The sequence below is a fragment of the Phyllobates terribilis genome, unplaced genomic scaffold, assembly GCF_046119375.1.
Source record: "Phyllobates terribilis strain yellow unplaced genomic scaffold, ASM4611937v1 Scaffold_602__1_contigs__length_984359, whole genome shotgun sequence".
Taxonomy (NCBI): Eukaryota; Metazoa; Chordata; class Amphibia; order Anura; family Dendrobatidae; genus Phyllobates; species Phyllobates terribilis.
The window spans coordinates 495230-521527 of NW_027363362.1; the positions used below are offsets into that span (position 1 = coordinate 495230).

The following is a 26298-nucleotide window of genomic DNA, read 5'->3' on the forward strand; positions in this document are numbered from 1 at the left end:
CACTTTTCGGCTTGCTGCTGCTGCAATCCACGCGTTTTAGATCTGCATAACTCCACCTCTTTAAACACAGCACCTTCACCCCCTGCTGTTCCCACCCGCCTCAACACCGTTGGAAGGGAGGAGAACCAATTAAGGCGGAGGGTGGGGTGGAACGAGCAGCTGTCTACCCTTAGCAGGAGGGCTCCTGATTACATACCTCTCCTCCTGCTGCTGCTGCTGCTGGCTGTCCAGCAGCAGACTGAAGGTGGCTGCTGCTGTGCACAGGTATATAAAGGCTCAGAGCCTATTATGACACGCGCAGCCAGCGTTCCATTGCCACATTCCATCTACTGCAGGCAGGATACCTGGCTGGCTGAATGTCGCTGAGAAGCTCACAGAGTCCGCCATAAGCAACAGTTTAACAGAATGCCACAGACTAATCAACCAAACTTTTTGGGTTGGGTTCTCTTTTATAGTCTGCAGGCATTAAATGAAAGAAGTCAGTGTTCCAGCAGAGGGAGACAACGTTTCAGAAAAGGCATTGTAGCAAACCAAAAAAGAAATTTTAAGCGCAGCAGAGTAACCAGCGCACATACCTGTTAGCTCAGGTGAGTTTAAAAGGCTGCTGTTGATAACAAGGGCATTTGCTAAATAGATGGTGTGTGTGCAACAATATACTGAAAGGTCAATTATATTGTGCAGCTTATCTCACCACCTGCAGTTATTTAGGTGAAAGCTCCAAAATGCTTGCCTAATATGTCTGTTTATCCAAAAGGAAGTAAAAAGGGAGAGCTAGAAAGATAGCATTGCATCACATTACATGGCAATGCAATGCACAGTTGCTGAAGTTGAACCAAAATGAGCTTGTAATCTGGCTTCTGCAACTTTGAACATGAAAAATCCAATGAGGAGAAGAAAAGCAAAGCCAAAGAGTCCATCCCAAAATCCGACAAACAAGCAAAATGAACAAAAAACATTGAATTCAATTCTTTCTGATTTTAGAAACTGCATTAAAGAAGGGGTGCACCGGTCCTGGAGATACTGCAATACCAGGTCAATGCGTGGAGTGGACAGAGCAAGCTCTTTTTCCATCTCCCTGTTCTAAAAATCCATTTAATATATGGTCCCCAGATAGGGGACGTATCAGATATTAAACTGATAAGAACAGATACTACACTTGATCTTAGCCAAAAGGCCGAGAAGCGATAACCAGAATTGGTTTCAAACTACGGAGCCACCCAAGGATCCTGAAAAGTCCATTTGTGGAGATGAGCTCCTGGACTCCCGTTAAGAAGACATGTTGTCAACCTCTAGATCCCTTACATGCCTGCACTTTTCGGCTTGCTGCTGCTGCAATCCACGCGTTTTAGATCTGCATAACTCCACCTCTTTAAACACAGCACCTTCACCCCCTGCTGTTCCCACCCGCCTCAACACCGTTGGAAGGGAGGAGAACCAATTAAGGCGGGGGGTGGGGTGGAACGAGCAGCTGTCTACCCTTAGCAGGAGGGCTCCTGATTACATACCTCTCCTGCTGCTGCTGCTGCTGCTGGCTGTCCAGCAGCAGACTGAAGGTGGCTGCTGCTGTGCACAGGTATATAAAGGCTCAGAGCCTATTATGACACGCGCAGCCAGCGTTCCATTGCCACATTCCATCTACTGCAGGCAGGATACCTGGCTGGCTGAATGTCGCTGAGAAGCTCACAGAGACCGCCATAAGCAACAGTTTAACAGAATGCCACAGACTAATCAACCAAACTTTTTGGGTTGGGTTCTCTTTTATAGTCTGCAGGCATTAAATGAAAGAAGTCAGTGTTCCAGCAGAGGGAGACAATGTTTCAGAAAAGGCATTGTAGCAAACCAAAAAAGAAATTTTAAGCGCAGCAGAGTAACCAGCGCACATACCTGTTAGCTCAGGTGAGTTTAAAAGGCTGCTGTTGATAACAAGGGCATTTGCTAAATAGATGGTGTGTGTGCAACAATATACTGAAAGGTCAATTATATTGTGCAGCTTATCTCACCACCTGTAGTTATTTAGGTGAAAGCTCCAAAATGCTTGCCTAATATGTCTGTTTATCCAAAAGGAAGTAAAAAGGGAGAGCTAGAAAGATAGCATTGCATCACATTACATGGCAATGCAATGCACAGTTGCTGAAGTTGAACCAAAATGAGCTTGTAATCTGGCTTCTGCAACTTTGAACATGAAAAATCCAATGAGGAGAAGAAAAGCAAAGCCAAAGAGTCCATCCCAAAATCCGACAAACAAGCAAAATGAACAAAAAACATTGAATTCAATTCTTTCTGATTTTAGAAACTGCATTAAAGAAGGGGTGCACCGGTCCTGGAGATACTGCAATACCAGGTCAATGCGTGGAGTGGACAGAGCAAGCTCTTTTTCCATCTCCCTGTTCTAAAAATCCATTTAATATATGGTCCCCAGATAGGGGACGTATCAGATATTAAACTGATAAGAACAGATACTACACTTGATCTTAGCCAAAAGGCCGAGAAGCGATAACCAGAATTGGTTTCAAACTACGGAGCCACCCAAGGATCCTGAAAAGTCCATTTGTGGAGATGAGCTCCTGGACTCCCGTTAAGAAGACATGTTGTCAACCTCTAGATCCCTTACATGCCTGCACTTTTCGGCTTGCTGCTGCTGCAATCCACGCGTTTTAGATCTGCATAACTCCACCTCTTTAAACACAGCACCTTCACCCCCTGCTGTTCCCACCCGCCTCAACACCGTTGGAAGGGAGGAGAACCAATTAAGGCGGGGGGTGGGGTGGAACGAGCAGCTGTCTACCCTTAGCAGGAGGGCTCCTGATTACATACCTCTCCTGCTGCTGCTGCTGCTGCTGGCTGTCCAGCAGCAGACTGAAGGTGGCTGCTGCTGTGCACAGGTATATAAAGGCTCAGAGCCTATTATGACACGCGCAGCCAGCGTTCCATTGCCACATTCCATCTACTGCAGGCAGGATACCTGGCTGGCTGAATGTCGCTGAGAAGCTCACAGAGACCGCCATAAGCAACAGTTTAACAGAATGCCACAGACTAATCAACCAAACTTTTTGGGTTGGGTTCTCTTTTATAGTCTGCAGGCATTAAATGAAAGAAGTCAGTGTTCCAGCAGAGGGAGACAACGTTTCAGAAAAGGCATTGTAGCAAACCAAAAAAGAAATTTTAAGCGCAGCAGAGTAACCAGCGCACATACCTGTTAGCTCAGGTGAGTTTAAAAGGCTGCTGTTGATAACAAGGGCATTTGCTAAATAGATGGTGTGTGTGCAACAATATACTGAAAGGTCAATTATATTGTGCAGCCTATCTCACCACCTGTAGTTATTTAGGTGAAAGCTCCAAAATGCTTGCCTAATATGTCTGTTTATCCAAAAGGAAGTAAAAAGGGAGAGCTAGAAAGATAGCATTGCATCACATTACATGGCAATGCAATGCACAGTTGCTGAAGTTGAACCAAAATGAGCTTGTAATCTGGCTTCTGCAACTTTGAACATGAAAAATCCAATGAGGAGAAGAAAAGCAAAGCCAAAGAGTCCATCCCAAAATCCGACAAACAAGCAAAATGAACAAAAAACATTGAATTCAATTCTTTCTGATTTTAGAAACTGCATTAAAGAAGGGGTGCACCGGTCCTGGAGATACTGCAATACCAGGTCAATGCGTGGAGTGGACAGAGCAAGCTCTTTTTCCATCTCCCTGTTCTAAAAATCCATTTAATATATGGTCCCCAGATAGGGGACGTATCAGATATTAAACTGATAAGAACAGATACTACACTTGATCTTAGCCAAAAGGCCGAGAAGCGATAACCAGAATTGGTTTCAAACTACGGAGCCACCCAAGGATCCTGAAAAGTCCATTTGTGGAGATGAGCTCCTGGACTCCCGTTAAGAAGACATGTTGTCAACCTCTAGATCCCTTACATGCCTGCACTTTTCGGCTTGCTGCTGCTGCAATCCACGCGTTTTAGATCTGCATAACTCCACCTCTTTAAACACAGCACCTTCACCCCCTGCTGTTCCCACCCGCCTCAACACCGTTGGAAGGGAGGAGAACCAATTAAGGTGGGGGGTGGGGTGGAACGAGCAGCTGTCTACCCTTAGCAGGAGGGCTCCTGATTACATACCTCTCCTACTGCTGCTGTTGCTGCTGGCTGTCCAGCAGCAGACTGAAGGTGGCTGCTGCTGTGCACAGGTATATAAAGGCTCAGAGCCTATTATGACACGCGCAGCCAGCGTTCCATTGCCACATTCCATCTACTGCAGGCAGGATACCTGGCTGGCTGAATGTCGCTGAGAAGCTCACAGAGACCGCCATAAGCAACAGTTTAACAGAATGCCACAGACTAATCAACCAAACTTTTTGGGTTGGGTTCTCTTTTATAGTCTGCAGGCATTAAATGAAAGAAGTCAGTGTTCCAGCAGAGGGAGACAACGTTTCAGAAAAGGCATTGTAGCAAACCAAAAAAGAAATTTTAAGCGCAGCAGAGTAACCAGCGCACATACCTGTTAGCTCAGGTGAGTTTAAAAGGCTGCTGTTGATAACAAGGGCATTTGCTAAATAGATGGTGTGTGTGCAACAATATACTGAAAGGTCAATTATATTGTGCAGCTTATCTCACCACCTGTAGTTATTTAGGTGAAAGCTCCAAAATGCTTGCCTAATATGTCTGTTTATCCAAACGGAAGTAAAAAGGGAGAGCTAGAAAGATAGCATTGCATCACATTACATGGCAATGCAATGCACAGTTGCTGAAGTTGAACCAAAATGAGCTTGTAATCTGGCTTCTGCAACTTTGAACATGAAAAATCCAATGAGGAGAAGAAAAGCAAAGCCAAAGAGTCCATCCCAAAATCCGACAAACAAGCAAAATGAACAAAAAACATTGAATTCAATTCTTTCTGATTTTAGAAACTGCATTAAAGAAGGGGTGCACCGGTCCTGAAGATACTGCAATACCAGGTCAATGCGTGGAGTGGACAGAGCAAGCTCTTTTTCCATCTCCCTGTTCTAAAAATCCATTTAATATATGGTCCCCAGATAGGGGACGTATCAGATATTAAACTGATAAGAACAGATACTACACTTGATCTTAGCCAAAATGCCGAGAAGCGATAACCAGAATTGGTTTCAAACTACGGAGCCACCCAAGGATCCTGAAAAGTCCATTTGTGGAGATGAGCTCCTGGACTCCCGTTAAGAAGACATGTTGTCAACCTCTAGATCCCTTACATGCCTGCACTTTTCGGCTTGCTGCTGCTGCAATCCACGCGTTTTAGATCAGCATAACTCCACCTCTTAAACACAGCACCTTCACCCCCTGCTGTTCCCACCCGCCTCAACACCGTTGGAAGGGAGGAGAACCAATTAAGGCGGGGGGTGGGGTGGAACGAGCAGCTGTCTACCCTTAGCAGGAGGGCTCCAGATTACATACCTCTCCTGCTGCTGCTGCTGCTGGCTGTCCAGCAGCAGACTGAAGGTGGCTGCTGCTGTGCACAGGTATATAAAGGCTCAGAGCCTATTATGACACGCGCAGCCAGCGTTCCATTGCCACATTCTATCTACTGCAGGCAGGATACCTGGCTGGCTGAATGTCGCTGAGAAGCTCACAGAGACCGCCATAAGCAACAGTTTAACAGAATGCCACAGACTAATCAACCAAACTTTTTGGGTTGGGTTCTCTTTTATAGTCTGCAGGCATTAAATGAAAGAAGTCAGTGTTCCAGCAGAGGGAGACAACGTTTCAGAAAAGGCATTGTAGCAAACCAAAAAAGAAATTTTAAGCGCAGCAGAGTAACCAGCGCACATACCTGTTAGATCAGGTGAGTTTAAAAGGCTGCTGTTGATAACAAGGGCATTTGCTAAATAGATGGTGTGTGTGCAACAATATACTGAAAGGTCAATTATATTGTGCAGCTTATCTCACCACCTGTAGTTATTTAGGTGAAAGCTCCAAAATGCTTGCCTAATATGTCTGTTTATCCAAAAGGCAGTAAAAAGGGAGAGCTAGAAAGATAGCATTGCATCACATTACATGGCAATGCAATGCACAGTTGCTGAAGTTGAACCAAAATGAGCTTGTAATCTGGCTTTTGCAACTTTGAACATGAAAAATCCAATGAGGAGAAGAAAAGCAAAGCCAAAGAGTCCATCCCAAAATCCGACAAACAAGCAAAATGAACAAAAAACATTGAATTCAATTCTTTCTGATTTTAGAAACTGCATTAAAGAAGGGGTGCACCGGTCCTGGAGATACTGCAATACCAGGTCAATGCGTGGAGTGGACAGAGCAAGCTCTTTTTCCATCTCCCTGTTCTAAAAATCCATTTAATATATGGTCCCCAGATAGGGGACGTATCAGATATTAAACTGATAAGAACAGATTTTTGATTGAAGCTGCATCCAAGGCACTGAAAAATGTGACCGAAGTCACACCAAAACAGCGCACGAGGCGAGGATTCATGTGGACCCTTCCCGGAGGAGAGGGTCCCCAATAAACCATCCCCATCCCTCCGAGCCAGAAGGCCACAGCGAGGGTCAGGGATCTCCGATGCTCTCCCTAGCCGAAGCCGGAGAAGAGCCGTTTTCGTGCTCCCAGCTTCCATCTAGGCTGCCACCCTAGTGGAGCTGGAGCCTGTGTTGGTTTCTCAGCCCAAAGCTGACCGGACCTCCGACCGGGTTTATAAAAATTCCCCTTCCTAGCCCGGAGGCCAGGAATAGGGGGGGTTGCTCAGAAAGTATGATTGGCAAAGGTGCGGCGTGCTACGAAGCCAAGTCTTTCTGGGGTTCCCAGTCCCAGTAAGCTTGGACTCCCACCAGGGCGCCTACTCCTGGGGCACATTGCTCCAAAGCCCTCACACTTACCCAGCCTAGTGACTTCGATCCTGGAGGGCCATGTTTTCCATCAGATAACTCTATGAGCCACCTGGCGTACTAACAAGTGCACCAAACCAGTGTGTAATATGCATCAATTTACTAGGGCAGCCCAAGGACAAAACTGCCTTTTCAAAAGATACTACACTTGATCTTAGCCAAAAGGCCGAGAAGCGATAACCAGAATTGGTTTCAAACTACGGAGCCACCCAAGGATCCTGAAAAGTCCATTTGTGGAGATGAGCTCCTGGACTCCCGTTAAGAAGACATGTTGTCAACCTCTAGATCCCTTACATGCCTGCACTTTTCGGCTTGCTGCTGCTGCAATCCACGCGTTTTAGATCTGCATAACTCCACCTCTTTAAACACAGCACCTTCACCCCCTGCTGTTCCCACCCGCCTCAACACCGTTGGAAGGGAGGAGAACCAATTAAGGCGGGGGGTGGGGTGGAACGAGCAGCTGTCTACCCTTAGCAGGAGGGCTCCTGATTACATACCTCTCCTGCTGCTGCTGCTGCTGGCTGTCCAGCAGCAGACTGAAGGTGGCTGCTGCTGTGCACAGGTATATAAAGGCTCAGAGCCTATTTTGACACGCGCAGCCAGCGTTCCATTGCCACATTCCATCTACTGCAGGCAGGATACCTGGCTGGCTGAATGTCGCTGAGAAGCTCACAGAGACCGCCATAAGCAACAGTTTAACAGAATGCCACAGACTAATCAACCAAACTTTTTGGGTTGGGTTCTCTTTTATAGTCTGCAGGCATTAAATGAAAGAAGTCAGTGTTCCAGCAGAGGGAGACAACATTTCAGAAAAGGCATTGTAGCAAACCAAAAAAGAAATTTTAAGCGCAGCAGAGTAACCAGCGCACATACCTGTTAGCTCAGGTGAGTTTAAAAGGCTGCTGTTGATAACAAGGGCATTTGCTAAATAGATGGTGTGTGTGCAACAATATACTGAAAGGTCAATTATATTGTGCAGCTTATCTCACCACCTGTAGTTATTTAGGTGAAAGCTCCAAAATGCTTGCCTAATATGTCTGTTTATCCAAAAGGAAGTAAAAAGGGAGAGCTAGAAAGATAGCATTGCATCACATTACATGGCAATGCAATGCACAGTTGCTGAAGTTGAACCAAAATGAGCTTGTAATCTGGCTTCTGCAACTTTGAACATGAAAAATCCAATGAGGAGAAGAAAAGCAAAGCCAAAGAGTCCATCCCAAAATCCGACAAACAAGCAAAATGAACAAAAAACATTGAATTCAATTCTTTCTGATTTTAGAAACTGCATTAAAGAAGGGGTGCACCGGTCCTGGAGATACTGCAATACCAGGTCAATGCGTGGAGTGGACAGAGCAAGCTCTTTTTCCATCTCCCTGTTCTAAAAATCCATTTAATATATGGTCCCCAGATAGGGGACGTATCAGATATTAAACTGATAAGAACAGATAAGGTTTCAACGCAATTTTATTGATTCAAAAGTATATTTACAAAGGTTTTAAAAAAGAACATTTATAACATTACAATAAAATGATAAAACATGATAATAATCAATTCAAGTTTTTTGTAAAAACACAATTTACCATCATAAAACCATTGTAACAATTAAGAAAATCATAATTACAGATGTACTTGGGTTTATTTAATTACCACTAATTGTGTTCCATAATTGTACACACCACATAGAAGCCGCTTCTTTTGCTCCATACAGTTTTTTATCTCTGAGATAGTAAATATACATTTCACTTAAAGCTATTTTTATACAGTCTGTTGAATCAATATGATCATGTTTGAAGAGTAAAATATTTCTAACTTTCCACATGGCATTTTTAAAACAATTAATAATAATCCAGGCAACTCGGAATTGTTTAAAATTTGGACACTTAAAAAGACCATAAAAGACATAAAAGTGATTAAAATCTTTCAGGCCACATGCCCATTTTAAAAGTGGGCCTACCTTTCTCCAAACCTCCTGTGCAAAAGGACAATTCCAAAAGAGATGCAATACAGACTCACTTTCCCCGCATATATCTCTTGGACATTTGGCTCTCGCCACCAGCCCCCGCCTATGTTGAAACTCACGGGTAGGGAGGCACTGGTGGACGATAGCCCAGGCAAGGTCCTTGTGTACATTTGCAAGATATTTCCCGTACACATTTCGCCACACCGTTTTGGACCTTGCCTGTGAAAAATTGGAGACAGGAATTGTGTCCTCAGAGTGTCTGCAAGCAATAGATACCTTCCTTTGGTCCCCCAATATATCAGGCTCCAATTCCTGGAGACCTAAAAGTCTGACCGTTTTCTCAAGTATCACATACTGTTTAGGTGGGCACAGGAGCACAGGAGAACTTAAAGGTAGGCTAAACCACCTTTTAAAAATCATTCCTGCTGCATATTTTAAAAAATAACTAAAAATGCCATCAGATTTAAAAACCTTAAAACAGAAGCAGAAATACTTTATATGGAAAAAGGTAAAAAAATTGGGTACATCTTTACCTCCATTAGATTTACATTTGTACATCAGATCTCTTTTTAACTTTTCCATTTTTGAACCCCATAAAAACATAAAAACAATTCTTGTTACTTTCTTGATTTGTAAATTGGAAGGGGGAAACACCATTGCAACATACAACATAATGGGAATTAAAACGGCTTTAATAATTAAAATTTTACCTTCCATACTAAGGTTCCTTAAATTCCACAATGAGATCTTTTTTTCTATTTTATCCATTGCAGAGTCCCAGTTAGGGTCCCCCTCATTGGCTTGGTTAAAAATAATTCCTAAAATTTTTATGTGATTTTTCTGTATCACTATCCCAGGGGTCAAAGAGGAGTCCCATCCCCCCACATTAAAACAGTCACATTTATCTATATTTAATTTAAAACCTGAGGCTTCACAGAAAAATTGTGTGTTTCTCAATACCCTCCTCAGAGATGTGGAATCTGGACATAGTATGGTAACATCATCCATGTAACTTAGGGCTTTACGTTGCATACCCCTACTCCCGGGAATAGGTACCCCTTTAATTACTTTATCTTTTCTCAGTATGGTTAATAGTGGTTCCATAACACAGATAAAGAGCAGTGGTGAGAGAGGGCACCCTTGTTTCACCCCTGATAATAGAGGAACCCCCTTCGTTAAAAACCCATTTACAGAAATTTGACTAAAACAAGAATGATATAAAAGCATAATGCGGGTTAAAATTTTCTCTGGAAACGCCATTTTTTTAAGAACCATAAAAAGAAATTCATGCGATACCCTGTCAAAAGCTTTTTCAAAGTCTAAGGATAAAATAGCAAGGTTTTGACTTCTCTCTTTTGAATACCATATGGTATCCCTAATTATGTTGAGGGACTCAGCTATGGTTCTTCCGGGAACACCACATACCTGGTTAGGGTGAATTAATTTGGCTATAAAGGGTTTTAAACGGACTGCAATAAGTTTAGCTAAAATTTTATAATCAAGGTTTAAAAGCGTAATAGGCCGCCAGTTTTTAAGTTGGCTCCTATCCCCTTTTTTATATATTAAAGATACCAGACCTCTCCTCCAAGATGGGGGTAATTTATTAGTATTAAAAGCTTCTTTAAACAATAAAAACATATCGTTCTTTAAAATTCCCCAAAAAGTCAGATAAAACTCAATCGGTAGACCGTCTTCCCCAGGGGCTTTCCCACTGGAGAAACTTTTAAAAATCTGTAAAAGTTCCTCACTGGTGAGATCCCTAGATAAAATACCCTGGTCTAAAATATCTAACTTAAAATCAAGGGAATTAATAGCATACTCTAAAAAGGATGGATCTATAACTTTAGTGTTAAAAAGAAGTTGATAAAAATTAAAAGCTTTTCCTAACATACCCTTAATATCATTTTCACCTTCAAGATTTAGGATTGCGTCCCTCCTCCCCATTACCTTTTTGAAGAAGAATCGGGAGCATTTCTCTCCTTCCTCCAGGTGCTGTACATGGGAGTTAAAAATTATTTGTTTTCCTTTTTCATTAAGAGCATTTTTTATTTCAGACTTAAGATTTGCAATATCATCATCCACATCAATACCAACTTCTTTTAGTTTAAAGAGTACTTGTAATCTCATATTAAAAACATAAAACCACTGCTTTTTCTTTTTTGCTTTCATTTTCCCTGCCTTAATAAAAAATAATTTAATCTTAGGTTTAATGCTCTCCCACCAATCCAGCATCGAGGCGCGGGGGTCTCTCTTTGATTGCCAGCACTGGTAGGCCTGCACAAACCTCTTTTGAATATCAATATCCTCTAGGAGAGTTGTATTTAATCTCCATGGGCCTCTTGAGGTATTTTGTTCCCCTGCTAACTCTAAAAACACAGATAAAACTTTATGATCAGAGAATAAATTAGATAAAAGAAAACATTTACAAGGTTTAAAGGCAGTAGAAGCAAATATGAAATCAATTCTAGAAGAAACTCTTCCATTGGACCATGTAACACCTGGATCCGCCGGCAAGAGTTCCTTCCAGCAGTCCTGTAATCTAAAATCATCGATTAAACTTTTCAACAAATAGGAGGTACGGTCTTTACGATTCACATCCCCACCCTGCCGGGATTCCCCATCACGTAAACAATTAAAATCTCCTCCCACTAGCAGGGGGGTTGACCCAACACAAAATAATGGCAATATTTCAAGTAAATCCGCCCTTTCCTGCTTCCCAGGAGGAGCGTACACATTTAATAAACGTAAAGAAAGTCCATTAAAAACAAGATGTATTAAAATAGCTCTGCCAGGTATAATTTCAGTCACAGATTGAATGATGGTAGAATGTCCACGGCAAAGTAGTCCAACTCCGGCAGCACGACAGTCATTAGCACCGGACCACACAGAAGCGCCCAGTTTCCAGTCTTCTTTTAAGTCCTTATAATTTAAATTACTCTGTATACCACATTCTTGTAGAAAGCAGAAATCAAAGTCCAATGTCTCTAAATAAGAAAATAAAGCAGCCCTACGTGTAGGGCTCTTTAGGGACCTCACATTTAGTGAGGAGATTTTAAGAGGAACAGACATTAAGAAGAATCAGGATCTGAAGATGGGAAGAAGTCAATACACGGCACCTCCTCCTCCGCATCTCCAGGGGTCAGGATTTGTTTAATATTACCGGGATCTGAAGCAGGCAAAAAGGCATCATCCACTTTTGGCTCCTCATCTGGACCTCGACATCCATGTTTTCTTTGGATATCAGGTTGCTTTACGTCCTCCCGTTGCCTTTTCAGAGGCTGGGAGCTGTCCATCTTTTCCAAGTCCTGTGCATCTGCAGTCCTCATGGCGGTCTGGTCTATGGAACGGGTGTCATCCCTCTGGGTCGTCTTGTCCTCTGGTCTGGTCACGGAACTACTGCGACTTCTGGTTCGAGGACCAGGGCTCGACTGGGTCTTAGCCGGGTCCTTTTTACTTCGCGCCCTAGAGGTCTCTCTTTCCGACACACTGGTTGATCGATTAAGGAGCGTACCCTTTTTGCCCTTACCCAAGATCACCGATGATGGTGTGGCGAATCTGGGTGCTTGCTTAATCGGGGTACTAGAGGTCTCCTCAGTTCCACATAATGCCGGTGGTGCATTCATGCTGGATGAGGACCCTTCCTCTTGACTCTGAGATACGGCAACATCTAGAGCCAGAACATCGATCAATTCCACAGAGAGCGAACCCTCGGTTAATCTTATGGAACCCCTACGACCGTCCTTCTGTGGAACTACCAGCGGGCCCTCTGGCGGAGCCGTTGAAGGATTTGGTCCGGACCCGTCAGCGTGCGCCAACCCAGGTCCAGGGGCAGGTGTAGTAATACTCCCTCCGAAGTATTCTTGGATAGTCAGTTGACCTGACTTAAACATGTCATATGTTTTTGACTTTTTGCTCGGACAATTCCTGAAGGCGTGACCTGCCTTCCCACATAGGTTACATACGATCTCAGAGTCACACGTAGCGGAGGTGTGCCCACTCTTACCGCACTTGTTGCAAAAGACTACATGAGCCCTTGTACAATTTTCTCGTGTATGCCCATATTCATGACAATTCCGGCATTGAAGGGGCATTCCTGGGTAGCGTAGGAATCCCCTGACATTACCAATGGCAAAATTAGCAGGCGGGTGGTGAAGACCACCAATGCCACTCTGATCTGGATGGAACTTCACCAGGTATTTCCTCTTCCCATTCCAGAAGCGCTGGGAGTTGAGGATATCATGTGAGAAGCGCACTGACTTGCAGTAACGCTTCAAAAAGGTTTCGATATCGCCCTCAGAGACGAATGGGCTGTACATGAAGATCACCAAGGGTACTTCCTCTTCACCGTAGAGGAAGTCAAAGCTCAGCCCGTTCAGTCTCTCATCGTGCTTGTCCGCAACCATCAGTGCTGCATGGATATTATCACAGCATGATTTAGCCATAAAGGAAATGGTATATCGCCCACGGAATTCCTGATCGTAAAGACACAGGATCTTATCTCGCTCCAGGTGGAAGAACCCAAAAAGAATCTCATGCACGATGTACTGCAGATTCTTCTCATGGCGCTGGCATTCATCCACCATGATTCTAATGGACTGTCGCAGTGGAGTCTCCCCCACCGCAAATCCAAAAGAAAAAGGCATTTTCGGCCCTCAGGGACTAAGCCCTCCCCCAATAGTAACAAGGGAATGAATCCCACAAAAGCAGGAACAAACCCAAGACCGAGGGAGGGGTACCCCAAGAACTTACACAGCCCACTAAGCGATAAAGCTCAGCAAAGGAAAACGCCCTTATTTCCTCGGGTCGCCCCGAAGACAAGACGCGATCGCTCCCCGTTGTCCGGGGACTAAGCCGACCTGCCAATAGCTGCAAGGGGGTGAAGCTCCCTCAGTTAAGAGAGAGCGATCCCCCAAGGCCAACAAGTCGGGTACCCCAGGCACCTCCTAGCCGAGACCAAGGCAGCAGCCGATAGATCACTGCACCTGATCCTAGCCAAAAGGCCGAGAAGCGATAACCAGAATTGGTTTCAAACTACGGAGCCACCCAAGGATCCTGAAAAGTCCATTTGTGGAGATGAGCTCCTGGACTCCCGTTAAGAAGACATGTTGTCAACCTCTAGATCCCTTACATGCCTGCACTTTTCGGCTTGCTGCTGCTGCAATCCACGCGTTTTAGATCTGCATAACTCCACCTCTTTAAACACAGCACCTTCACCCCCTGCTGTTCCCACCCGCCTCAACACCGTTGGAAGGGAGGAGAACCAATTAAGGCGGGGGGTGGGGTGGAACGAGCAGCTGTCTACCCTTAGCAGGAGGGCTCCTGATTACATACCTCTCCTGCTGCTGCTGCTGCTGCTGGCTGTCCAGCAGCAGACTGAAGGTGGCTGCTGCTGTGCACAGGTATATAAAGGCTCAGAGCCTATTATGACACGCGCAGCCAGCGTTCCATTGCCACATTCCATCTACTGCAGGCAGGATACCTGGCTGGCTGAATGTCGCTGAGAAGCTCACAGAGACCGCCATAAGCAACAGTTTAACAGAATGCCACAGACTAATCAACCAAACTTTTTGGGTTGGGTTCTCTTTTATAGTCTGCAGGCATTAAATGAAAGAAGTCAGTGTTCCAGCAGAGGGAGACAACGTTTCAGAAAAGGCATTGTAGCAAACCAAAAAAGAAATTTTAAGCGCAGCAGAGTAACCAGCGCACATACCTGTTAGCTCAGGTGAGTTTAAAAGGCTGCTGTTGAAAACAAGGGCATTTGCTAAATAGATGGTGTGTGTGCAACAATATACTGAAAGGTCAATTATATTGTGCAGCTTATCTCACCACCTGTAGTTATTTAGGTGAAAGCTCCAAAATGCTTGCCTAATATGTCTGTTTATCCAAAAGGAAGTAAAAAGGGAGAGCTAGAAAGATAGCATTGCATCACATTACATGGCAATGCAATGCACAGTTGCTGAAGTTGAACCAAAATGAGCTTGTAATCTGGCTTCTGCAACTTTGAACATGAAAAATCCAATGAGGAGAAGAAAAGCAAAGCCAAAGAGTCCATCCCAAAATCCGACAAACAAGCAAAATGAACAAAAAACATTGAATTCAATTCTTTCTGATTTTAGAAACTGCATTAAAGAAGGGGTGCACCGGTCCTGGAGATACTGCAATACCAGGTCAATGCGTGGAGTGGACAGAGCAAGCTCTTTTTCCATCTCCCTGTTCTAAAAATCCATTTAATATATGGTCCCCAGATAGGGGACGTATCAGATATTAAACTGATAAGAACAGATACTACACTTGATCTTAGCCAAAAGGCCGAGAAGCGATAACCAGAATTGGTTTCAAACTACGGAGCCACCCAAGGATCCTGAAAAGTCCATTTGTGGAGATGAGCTCATGGACTCCCGTTAAGAAGACATGTTGTCAACCTCTAGATCCCTTACATGCCTGCACTTTTCGGCTTGCTGCTGCTGCAATCCACGCGTTTTAGATCTGCATAACTCCACCTCTTTAAACACAGCACCTTCACCCCCTGCTGTTCCCACCCGCCTCAACACCGTTGGAAGGGAGGAGAACCAATTAAGGCGGGGGGTGGGGTGGAACGAGCAGCTGTCTACCCTTAGCAGGAGGGCTCCTGATTACATACCTCTCCTGCTGCTGCTGCTGCTGGCTGTCCAGCAGCAGACTGAAGGTGGCTGCTGCTGTGCACAGGTATATAAAGGCTCAGAGTCTATTATGACACGCGCAGCCAGCGTTCCATTGCCACATTCCATCTACTGCAGGCAGGATACCTGGCTGGCTGAATGTCGCTGAGAAGCTCACAGAGACCGCCATAAGCAACAGTTTAACAGAATGCCACAGACTAATCAACCAAACTTTTTGGGTTGGGTTCTCTTTTATAGTCTGCAGGCATTAAATGAAAGAAGTCAGTGTTCCAGCAGAGGGAGACAACGTTTCAGAAAAGGCATTGTAGCAAACCAAAAAAGAAATTTTAAGCGCAGCAGAGTAACCAGCGCACATACCTGTTAGCTCAGGTGAGTTTAAAAGGCTGCTGTTGATAACAAGGGCATTTGCTAAATAGATGGTGTGTGTGCAACAATATACTGAAAGGTCAATTATATTGTGCAGCTTATCTCACCACCTGTAGTTATTTAGGTGAAAGCTCCAAAATGCTTGCCTAATATGTCTGTTTATCCAAAAGGAAGTAAAAAGGGAGAGCTAGAAAGATAGCATTGCATCACATTACATGGCAATGCAATGCACAGTTGCTGAAGTTGAACCAAAATGAGCTTGTAATCTGGCTTCTGCAACTTTGAACATGAAAAATCCAATGAGGAGAAGAAAAGCAAAGCCAAAGAGTCCATCCCAAAATCCGACAAACAAGCAAAATGAACAAAAAACATTGAATTCAATTCTTTCTGATTTTAGAAACTGCATTAAAGAAGGGGTGCACCGGTCCTGGAGATACTGCAATACCAGGTCAATGCGTGGAGTGGACAGAGCAAGCTCTTTTTCCATCTCCCTGTTCTAAAAATCCATTTAATATATGGTCCCCAGATAGGGGACGTATCAGATATTAAACTGATAAGAACAGATACTACACTTGATCTTAGCCAAAAGGCCGAGAAGCGATAACCAGAATTGGTTTCAAACTACGGAGCCACCCAAGGATCCTGAAAAGTCCATTTGTGGAGATGAGCTCCTGGACTCCCGTTAAGAAGACATGTTGTCAACCTCTAGATCCCTTACATGCCTGCACTTTTCGGCTTGCTGCTGCTGCAATCCACGCGTTTTAGATCTGCATAACTCCACCTCTTTAAACACAGCACCTTCACCCCCTGCTGTTCCCACCCGCCTCAACACCGTTGGAAGGGAGGAGAACCAATTAAGGCGGGGGGTGGGGTGGAACGAGCAGCTGTCTACCCTTAGCAGGAGGGCTCCTGATTACATACCTCTCCTGCTGCTGCTGCTGCTGGCTGTCCAGCAGCAGACTGAAGGTGGCTGCTGCTGTGCACAGGTATATAAAGGCTCAGAGCCTATTATGACATGCGCAGCCAGCGTTCCATTGCCACATTCCATCTACTGCAGGCAGGATACCTGGCTGGCTGAATGTCGCTGAGAAGCTCACAGAGACCGCCATAAGCAACAGTTTAACAGAATGCCACAGACTAATCAACCAAACTTTTTGGGTTGGGTTCTCTTTTATAGTCTGCAGGCATTAAATGAAAGAAGTCAGTGTTCCAGCAGAGGGAGACAACGTTTCAGAAAAGGCATTGTAGCAAACCAAAAAAGAAATTTTAAGCGCAGCATAGTAACCAGCGCACATACCTGTTAGCTCAGGTGAGTTTAAAAGGCTGCTGTTGATAACAAGGGCATTTGCTAAATAGATGGGGTGTGCAACAATATACTGAAAGGTCAATTATATTGTGCAGCTTATCTCACCACCTGTAGTTATTTAGGTGAAAGCTCCAAAATGCTTGCCTAATATGTCTGTTTATCCAAAAGGAAGTAAAAAGGGAGAGCTAGAAAGATAGCATTGCATCACATTACATGGCAATGCAATGCACAGTTGCTGAAGTTGAACCAAAATGAGCTTGTAATCTGGCTTCTGCAACTTTGAACATGAAAAATCCAATGAGGAGAAGAAAAGCAAAGCCAAAGAGTCCATCCCAAAATCCGACAAACAAGCAAAATGAACAAAAAACATTGAATTCAATTCTTTCTGATTTTAGAAACTGCATTAAAGAAGGGGTGCACCGGTCCTGGAGATACTGCAATACCAGGTCAATGCGTGGAGTGGACAGAGCAAGCTCTTTTTCCATCTCCCTGTTCTAAAAATCCATTTAATATATGGTCCCCAGATAGGGGACGTATCAGATATTAAACTGATAAGAACAGATACTACACTTGATCTTAGCCAAAAGGCCGAGAAGCGATAACCAGAATTGGTTTCAAACTACGGAGCCACCCAAGGATCCTGAAAAGTCCATTTGTGGAGATGAGCTCCTGGACTCCCGTTAAGAAGACATGTTGTCAACCTCTAGATCCCTTACATGCCTGCACTTTTCGGCTTGCTGCTGCTGCAATCCACGCGTTTTAGATCTGCATAACTCCACCTCTTTAAACACAGCACCTTCACCCCCTGCTGTTCCCACCCGCCTCAACACCGTTGGAAGTGAGGAGAACCAATTAAGGGGGGGGGTGGGGTGGAACGAGCAGCTGTCTACCCTTAGCAGGAGGGCTCCTGATTACATACCTCTCCTGCTGCTGCTGCTGCTGGCTGTCCAGCAGCAGACTGAAGGTGGCTGCTGCTGTGCACAGGTATATAAAGGCTCAGAGCCTATTATGACACGCGCAGCCAGCGTTCCATTGCCACATTCCATCTACTGCAGGCAGGATACCTGGCTGGCTGAATGTCGCTGAGAAGCTCACAGAGACCGCCATAAGCAACAGTTTAACAGAATGCCACAGACTAATCAACCAAACTTTTTGGGTTGGGTTCTCTTTTATAGTCTGCAGGCATTAAATGAAAGAAGTCAGTGTTCCAGCAGAGGGAGACAACTTTTCAGAAAAGGCATTGTAGCAAACCAAAAAAGAAATTTTAAGCGCAGCAGAGTAACCAGCGCACATACCTGTTAGCTCAGGTGAGTTTAAAAGGCTGCTGTTGATAACAAGGGCATTTGCTAAATAGATGGTGTGTGTGCAACAATATACTGAAAGGTCAATTATATTGTGCAGCTTATCTCACCACCTGTAGTTATTTAGGTGAAAGCTCCAAAATGCTTGCCTAATATGTCTGTTTATCCAAAAGGAAGTAAAAAGGGAGAGCTAGAAAGATAGCATTGCATCACATTACATGGCAATGCAATGCACAGTTGCTGAAGTTGAACCAAAATGAGCTTGTAATCTGGCTTCTGCAACTTTGAACATGAAAAATCCAATGAGGAGAAGAAAAGCAAAGCCAAAGAGTCCATCCCAAAATCCGACAAACAAGCAAAATGAACAAAAAACATTGAATTCAATTCTTTCTGATTTTAGAAACTGCATTAAAGAAGGGGTGCACCGGTCCTGGAGATACTGCAATACCAGGTCAATGCGTGGAGTGGACAGAGCAAGCTCTTTTTCCATCTCCCTGTTCTAAAAATCCATTTAATATATGGTCCCCAGATAGGGGACGTATCAGATATTAAACTGATAAGAACAGATTTTTTGATTGAATATATCTTTTATTAGCACAAAAAATAAGTTAACAGACAGTGTACAGTGCCGCAGCCCAGTACACACAGAATTCTACATCATATTTACATAGCATGAGGATACGACGCACTAACTAGACACATCACACCCCTATGCTACACAAAACACTCAATCTGAAAGAAAAAGCATGTCAATCAATACAGTACGACGAACTGTGATAAGGGATGGGGATTGGGAAAAAGGGGATGGGGGGGGGAAATCACAGGCCCGAAGCTTTATTGAAAGACAAGACACATAAGGGGAGAGGGGGAGGAGGGGTTTAGTCCTCATCCTCGTCCTCCGGACCGTCCATGATGGAATAGTCTCTGAGCAGGCTGTGGATCAGCCTGCGGCAGTCCTGGATGGACATCCTCTCCCTCCTCAAGATGAGCCGGTTCCTGGCGACCCAAACGGCATCCTTGAAGCAGTTCATAAGGCGCCAAGCCTCCTGGATGGCTCCGACGGTATGAACCCCAGGGAAGAGTCCGTAAAGCACAGAATGGTGCGATAGGCTCGCCCTGGGGACAGAGTTCCTCAGGTCGTCCTCAAGTGCAGTCAATAGGCACTGTGCAAATCCGCAGTCCCAAAAAGTGTGCAAAGATGTTTCCTCCACGAAGGGGCACCTTGGGCAGTACCGGGTCTTGCACAGGTTCCGGGCATGCATGAATGACCGGACGGGCAGTCCGCCCTGAATCGCCATCCACGACAAGTCCTTGTGCCCGTTGGTCAGCCTGTCAGACGAAACATTTGTCCACACAGTCTCCAGCGTGTCCTGGTGAAGTCCTGTGATGTTCTCCACGTCATCCTTGGCTCTGATTAGCTTGTGGATAGTTTTGGGCTTCCACAAGTCGGGCTTGAGTCCCTCCAGTTGATGCTCCCCCACAAATCGAACGACGTCTCCGTAGAACCATGGCATCGTCCAGTTGTAGGGGAAGGAGCTGTCCCACTTGTCCCAGCCGAGTCGCCTCCAAAGAGGAAGCAGGAAGAAGCGAGACATGGACCTGCCCGCGGAGCCATTCTTGACTTGCAAAGTCCGGCGGACACAATCACACACAAAAGAGGATCGCAGGAGGGTGGGGATATCTGGAACGCCCTTCCCACCCTTGCGAGGCTCCTTGTACATGACGGCCCGCCTGACTCTGTCCATCTTGGATCCCCAGACAAAGTGAAACACTGTCCTGGTAATGGCCCTGCACACAGTGACGTGTGGGGGCCAGGCCTGCGCCGTGTACTGCAAGACGGGCAGGACCTCATTACGCAGGACGAGTGCCTTACCCTCACAAGTGAGGTGTCTGAGGCTCCAGAGTCCGATCCGTTGCTTCACCTTGGCCAAGCGTTCTTGCCAGGACTTGAGGGCCGCTCCTTCCTTCCCAAACCAGACTCCCAGCACCTTGAGGAAATCCGGTTGAATGTTGAAGGGGAAGGGGGCGGAGGAGGCCAGCTGCCAATCCCCGAAGAGCATGGCTTCCGACTTCCTGCAGTTGACTTTGGCCCCTGAAGCCCGGCCGAACCTCTCACACGTCTGGACGAGGGCGTCGACTGAACCACGATCAGCGCAGAAGACGGTGACGTCGTCCATGTAGAGCAAGCACTTGACCTCGTGTCGTCCCGGACCCGGTGCGGTGATCCCTCTGATCTCTCCATTCTGCCGGATAGCCTCTGCGAAGAGTTCTATAACACAAACAAAAAGAAGAGGTGATAGAGGGCAGCCTTGTCTGACCCCAGAGAGGACAGGGAAGGGGTCAGTCTTCCAGCCGTTCACCAACACCGAGCTGTGGATATCAAAATACATCAGACGGACATACGAACAAAACATGTTACCCAAACCTAACCGGTGCAGAGCTCGGCCCATGAACTCGTGGGAAACCCGGTCGAAGGCCTTCTCCTGATCCAAGGAGACCAGGGCCGCGTGTGCGCGGCGGACACTGATAAGAACAGATACTACACTTGATCTTAGCCAAAAGGCCGAGAAGCGATAACCAGAATTGGTTTCAAACTACGGAGCCACCCAAGGATCCTGAAAAGTCCATTTGTGGAGATGAGCTCCTGGACTCCCGTTAAGAAGACATGTTGTCAACCTCTAGATCCCTTACATGCCTGCACTTTTCGGCTTGCTGCTGCTGCAATCCACGCGTTTTAGATCTGCATAACTCCACCTCTTTAAACACAGCACCTTCACCCCCTGCTGTTCCCACCCGCCTCAACACCGTTGGAAGGGAGGAGAACCAATTAAGGCGGGGGGTGGGGTGGAACGAGCAGCTGTCTACCCTTAGCAGGAGGGCTCCTGATTACATACCTCTCCTGCTGCTGCTGCTGCTGGCTGTCCAGCAGCAGACTGAAGGTGGCTGCTGCTGTGCACAGGTATATAAAGGCTCAGAGCCTATTATGACACGCGCAGCCAGCGTTCCATTGCCACATTCCATCTACTGCAGGCAGGATACCTGGCTGGCTGAATGTCGCTGAGAAGCTCACAGAGACCGCCATAAGCAACAGTTTAACAGAATGCCACAGACTAATCAACCAAACTTTTTGGGTTGGGTTCTCTTTTATAGTCTGCAGGCATTAAATGAAAGAAGTCAGTGTTCCAGCAGAGGGAGACAACGTTTCAGAAAAGGCATTGTAGCAAACCAAAAAAGAAATTTTAAGCGCAGCAGAGTAACCAGCGCACATACCTGTTAGCTCAGGTGAGTTTAAAAGGCTGCTGTTGATAACAAGGGCATTTGCTAAATAGATGGTGTGTGTGCAACAATATACTGAAAGGTCAATTATATTGTGCAGCTTATCTCACCACCTGTAGTTATTTAGGTGAAAGCTCCAAAATGCTTGCCTAATATGTCTGTTTATCCAAAAGGAAGTAAAAAGGGAGAGCTAGAAAGATAGCATTGCATCACATTACATGGCAATGCAATGCACAGTTGCTGAAGTTGAACCAAAATGAGCTTGTAATCTGGCTTCTGCAACTTTGAACATGAAAAATCCAATGAGGAGAAGAAAAGCAAAGCCAAAGAGTCCATCCCAAAATCCGACAAACAAGCAAAATGAACAAAAAACATTGAATTCAATTCTTTCTGATTTTAGAAACTGCATTAAAGAAGGGGTGCACCGGTCCTGGAGATACTGCAATACCAGGTCAATGCGTGGAGTGGACAGAGCAAGCTCTTTTTCCATCTCCCTGTTCTAAAAATCCATTTAATATATGGTCCCCAGATAGGGGACGTATCAGATATTAAACTGATAAGAACAGATTTTTTTTTTTTTTTTTTTACCAAATCAGATAGGCCGGAGCATAAGCTCAATCAAATCGACTTACAAAAGCCTTTCATTGACACTTAGCCTTTCATCACACTTGGTATATAATCAAAAATAAAACCAAACCTTATCATCAGGTACATTATACACTACTAATTAAACTTTACCAAAAACCTCCACTTTTTAAACTTCCAGATCCCTTCAGCATCTATAATACTTCCACGTTCCTGATCCCAGAGGTATATTACATACATACGTGACAGAATCAATCTCAAACATTCATTAACTGACATTTTCTTCCTTTTAAAAACTAACAAATTCCTCGCATCCCACAAACTTTCAATTACACACACCACCAACAACCATAAAATCCTATCCTTAATTCTACTACATGCACCCATCCCAAACATAGCAAGTTTCCAATTAACATACTTTACACCCACCAATTCCTTGCAAAGTCCCCCTATACCCTTCCATACATCATATGCAAAATCACAATCCCATACCATATGTCTAACATGCTCTCTCAAACCACATCCATCCCTCGGGCATACCTCAGATTTAACTAAATCCCTCTTCTTTTGCACATCTCTAACAGGCAAAATGTCATGCAATATCATCCAAGCAATATCTCTCTGTCTGTTAGTCACACCATCTATACTTAATTTTCTCCACATCTCGGTTACTTCCTCCCCTCTCAACCCATTGATATTACATACCACCTCACGCTCACGCACCATCCTAATGACTTTCTTCTTTTGCCTAAAATCACTCATGTTAACGGACAACAAATCATACTTCCTTACAAATTTCTCAACACAACCATACCATACAGGACACTTAAAAGCAACAGGCACTCTAGCATCCCTTTTGACCCACTTTAAGCCATAAAGCATCCATCCAGCCGAATACTTCATCATATAAGCACACTTATTACTTTTCCCTAGAACCACCACCACCATTTTCACGTAACTAATCCCTAAAAAGAAATCAATATTTGGAAAATCCAAACCACCATTTACACATAACTTATAGACATATTCCCGTTTCAATTTCTCCATGCGACTTCCCCAAAGAAAATTAAAGATGAATTTCTCAGTTTTCCTAATTTTCTTAAAAGCAGCAGGATATACATTCGCAACAAACAACAAAATAGGCAAAATAACCGCCTTAATAATCAGAACTTTCCCAGTCAGAGTTAATTCTCTCATTCGCCAAAAATTCAACTTGCGCACCACTCTCACCCCACAATCTTCCCAACTCTCATTTCCTTTCAAATCATCATTAAACTTAATCCCAAGCACCTTTATTGCACCATCCTCACACCTCACACCATCCATCCGTACATTCCTCTCACCAAAACATTTAAAGGAACTCTTAGTCCAATTGACCTTAAAAGCTGAGACACTACAAAACAAACTTAATATCAACCTTGCCCTACTCATCGCAGCCATATTCCCACTCACAATCACTACATCATCCATGTAACCTAGAATTCTCACATCCTTTCCATTACTCCCAGGAATCATCACACTTCTCATAACCTTATCCTTCCTAACCATACACATCAACACTTCAATCACACTAATAAACAAAAAAGGGGACATAGGGCACCCCTGACGCACTCCTGATTTAATTCTCACTTTCTCACTCAACCACCCATTCACCAAAAATTCACTTGAAACATTACAATACAAACTCCTAACACAGTTTACAAAATTCCTGGAATAACCCATCTTAGACAAAACCTTAAACATAAAGCTATGTGACACACGGTCAAAAGCTTTTTCAAAATCAACCGAAAACAACAAACATTTCTGCTTACGACTCATACAATCCCCAATCACATCACGCAACAACACCAAATTTTCAGTCATACTTCTCCCAGGCACTGCACACACTTGATCTTCATCCACCACACCGCCAATCACTTCCCGCATCCGGCTAGCCAACAATTTACTAAACACCTTATAGTCTGCATTCAAAAGGGTGATTGGCCTCCAATTCCCCAAATCCTTTTTATCACCTTTCTTATGAACCAAAACCACCACCCCATCTCTCATAGATTCACTCAACATATTCTCCGTGAACATATACTGGCACACCTCCAATAAGTCATTTCCCATCGTGTCCCATTCCTTAACATATAACTCCACGGGCAGTCCATCCTTCCCAGGTGTTTTATTCTTACTCGCAGACATCACCACTTTTTTAACTTCATCCAACACAATTACATCATCCAATATTTCACGTTCATCCTCACCCAAACAACCTTCTAAACACCCCAAAGCATCAGTCAACATCCTATCATCAACCCATTTTTCCCCATACAACTCCTTATAAAACAACACCACCTCCTGCATCACATCCTTCCCACTCACACACACCCCATCACCATTCACCACCTCATCCATATCTACTTTCTTCCCAAAAACTTTTTTGAAAAAAAACCTTGTGCATTTCTCATTTTTCTCCAAATGTTCAATCTTAGAACGGTAAATAATTTCTTTCCCTTTACCCTCAATATATTTCTTAATCTCTTCTGTCACTTGACACATCAAAACATCCACATCCACTCCAATCATCCTTAACTTCCTCAGCCACTCCAGTCTAGAGCTTAAATCATTAAATTTTGCTCTATTCATTGCTGCTTTCCTCCTGCCCCTTTTTCTAAAGAAAAAAACAATCTCACTCTTCATCCAGTCCCACCACTCAAGCACATTCCTGAAATCACTTTTTTTATCCCTCCACCTAACATACATTCGCCTAAAATCACGCATGATCCTATTATCTTCCAGCAAACGCACATTAAGTTTCCACACGCCACCACCATATACAAAGGAAATCTTACCTTCTAGACGTGCCCTCAAACACACATGGTCAGAGAAGGGAACATCTTCCTGCTGGAAATTCCTACAAATAACATTTTGTGAAGAAAAGAAGATACGGTCTATTCTAGACTCTATGCCTCCCCTGTCGGCCTTATAGGTCGCAGGAGGTGGATTACCTAAAAAAACTTCCGCAGCATCCTGTAAGGAAAAATCCGCCACAAGACTCTTGAGTCTTTTACCTGTAACATCCATCTTATCCCCCTCCGTCACACAATTGAAATCTCCAACAAAAATTATTGGCATTTTGCCAGATAAAAAAAAACATAATTTCTCAAAAATTTCCAGCCTCTCCCCTTTATCTATTGGTGCATACATATTTACCACCCTAACCCTCCACCCCCTACAATTTAACTCACATATTACACACCTCCCCGCCTCCACCACCATGTAACTTTCTATCTTAACACTATAACCCTTCACCAAAACACCTACCCCACAATTTTTATTACATACAGAACCAGACCACACACTTTGACCTAAAGGCCATGCATTTTCACTTAAGGGATCGGAGATCCCACACTCCTGGACACAGTATACGTCCGCATCCAAGTTGCTCAAGTAGTCCAAAATTGCCACTCTTCTCGACTCAGATTTAATCAGCCTAACATTTAGCGACAAGATGCTGAGAGCAACTTGGGCACCCATCTATTAATTTGATGTGGCAGGTCACGACAACATGCCCACCTGTACATCATCCTAACCCTTCTGGGGATAGGACGCTGGACGTGCAGATATCGTAGTTTGTGCCTTCCCCCAAAAAAGACACATCTTGGGGATCGGATGCAGTAGGGTACACCCGGGCTGGACTCACACTGCAGTCACTTAAAGGGGAAAAGGATGGTTCAGTTTTCTTCTTTTTCTTCACTGAAGCGCCTCCATCTTCATCTGAACTATAATCCCGCCGCTGGGGGTCAAAGTCCCCCTGACCTCCCTCCTCCTCAAGGTCAGAAACGACATCGCTCCAGGCCACATGCGGTGTTCTGGTCAGATCAGACTCCTCTTCCCCCTGCAATGTAACCATCATGTCTGGAATTTCAGCCTCCAGATCCTCCACCGGGGCCACTTCCATGCCTATACGATCATCAGTTATCGTCTCAG

At 44.6% G+C, this 26298-nt stretch overlaps 10 non-coding genes and 3 pseudogenes across 10 annotated transcripts; all 13 read right to left on the reverse strand.

Annotated features, from left to right (window-relative positions):
• Positions 1-995: 995 nt before the first annotated feature.
• On the reverse strand, positions 996-1186 carry LOC141233725 (U2 spliceosomal RNA). Its single transcript, XR_012299766.1, has one exon. It is a non-coding gene; the product is annotated as a U2 spliceosomal RNA (small nuclear RNA).
• Positions 1187-2304: 1118 nt separating this feature from the next.
• Positions 2305-2495, reverse strand: LOC141233726 (U2 spliceosomal RNA). Its single transcript, XR_012299767.1, has one exon. It is a non-coding gene; the product is annotated as a U2 spliceosomal RNA (small nuclear RNA).
• Positions 2496-3613: 1118 nt separating this feature from the next.
• Positions 3614-3804, reverse strand: LOC141233728 (U2 spliceosomal RNA). Its single transcript, XR_012299769.1, has one exon. It is a non-coding gene; the product is annotated as a U2 spliceosomal RNA (small nuclear RNA).
• Positions 3805-4922: 1118 nt separating this feature from the next.
• Positions 4923-5113, reverse strand: LOC141233642 (U2 spliceosomal RNA). The gene has a single exon (XR_012299715.1). It is a non-coding gene; the product is annotated as a U2 spliceosomal RNA (small nuclear RNA).
• A 1114-nt stretch (positions 5114-6227) lies between these two features.
• On the reverse strand, positions 6228-6408 carry LOC141233645 (U2 spliceosomal RNA; annotated as a pseudogene).
• Positions 6409-6932: 524 nt separating this feature from the next.
• LOC141233712 (U2 spliceosomal RNA) lies at positions 6933-7048 on the reverse strand (annotated as a pseudogene).
• Positions 7049-8163: 1115 nt separating this feature from the next.
• Positions 8164-8352, reverse strand: LOC141233667 (U2 spliceosomal RNA). The gene has a single exon (XR_012299735.1). It is a non-coding gene; the product is annotated as a U2 spliceosomal RNA (small nuclear RNA).
• A 6608-nt stretch (positions 8353-14960) lies between these two features.
• LOC141233729 (U2 spliceosomal RNA) lies at positions 14961-15151 on the reverse strand. The gene has a single exon (XR_012299770.1). It is a non-coding gene; the product is annotated as a U2 spliceosomal RNA (small nuclear RNA).
• A 1115-nt stretch (positions 15152-16266) lies between these two features.
• Positions 16267-16457, reverse strand: LOC141233730 (U2 spliceosomal RNA). The gene has a single exon (XR_012299771.1). It is a non-coding gene; the product is annotated as a U2 spliceosomal RNA (small nuclear RNA).
• Positions 16458-17570: 1113 nt separating this feature from the next.
• Positions 17571-17761, reverse strand: LOC141233731 (U2 spliceosomal RNA). Its single transcript, XR_012299772.1, has one exon. It is a non-coding gene; the product is annotated as a U2 spliceosomal RNA (small nuclear RNA).
• Positions 17762-18876: 1115 nt separating this feature from the next.
• Positions 18877-19069, reverse strand: LOC141233647 (U2 spliceosomal RNA). The gene has a single exon (XR_012299719.1). It is a non-coding gene; the product is annotated as a U2 spliceosomal RNA (small nuclear RNA).
• A 1841-nt stretch (positions 19070-20910) lies between these two features.
• On the reverse strand, positions 20911-21037 carry LOC141233701 (U2 spliceosomal RNA; annotated as a pseudogene).
• A 1115-nt stretch (positions 21038-22152) lies between these two features.
• LOC141233676 (U2 spliceosomal RNA) lies at positions 22153-22336 on the reverse strand. Its single transcript, XR_012299741.1, has one exon. It is a non-coding gene; the product is annotated as a U2 spliceosomal RNA (small nuclear RNA).
• Positions 22337-26298: the final 3962 nt, after the last annotated feature.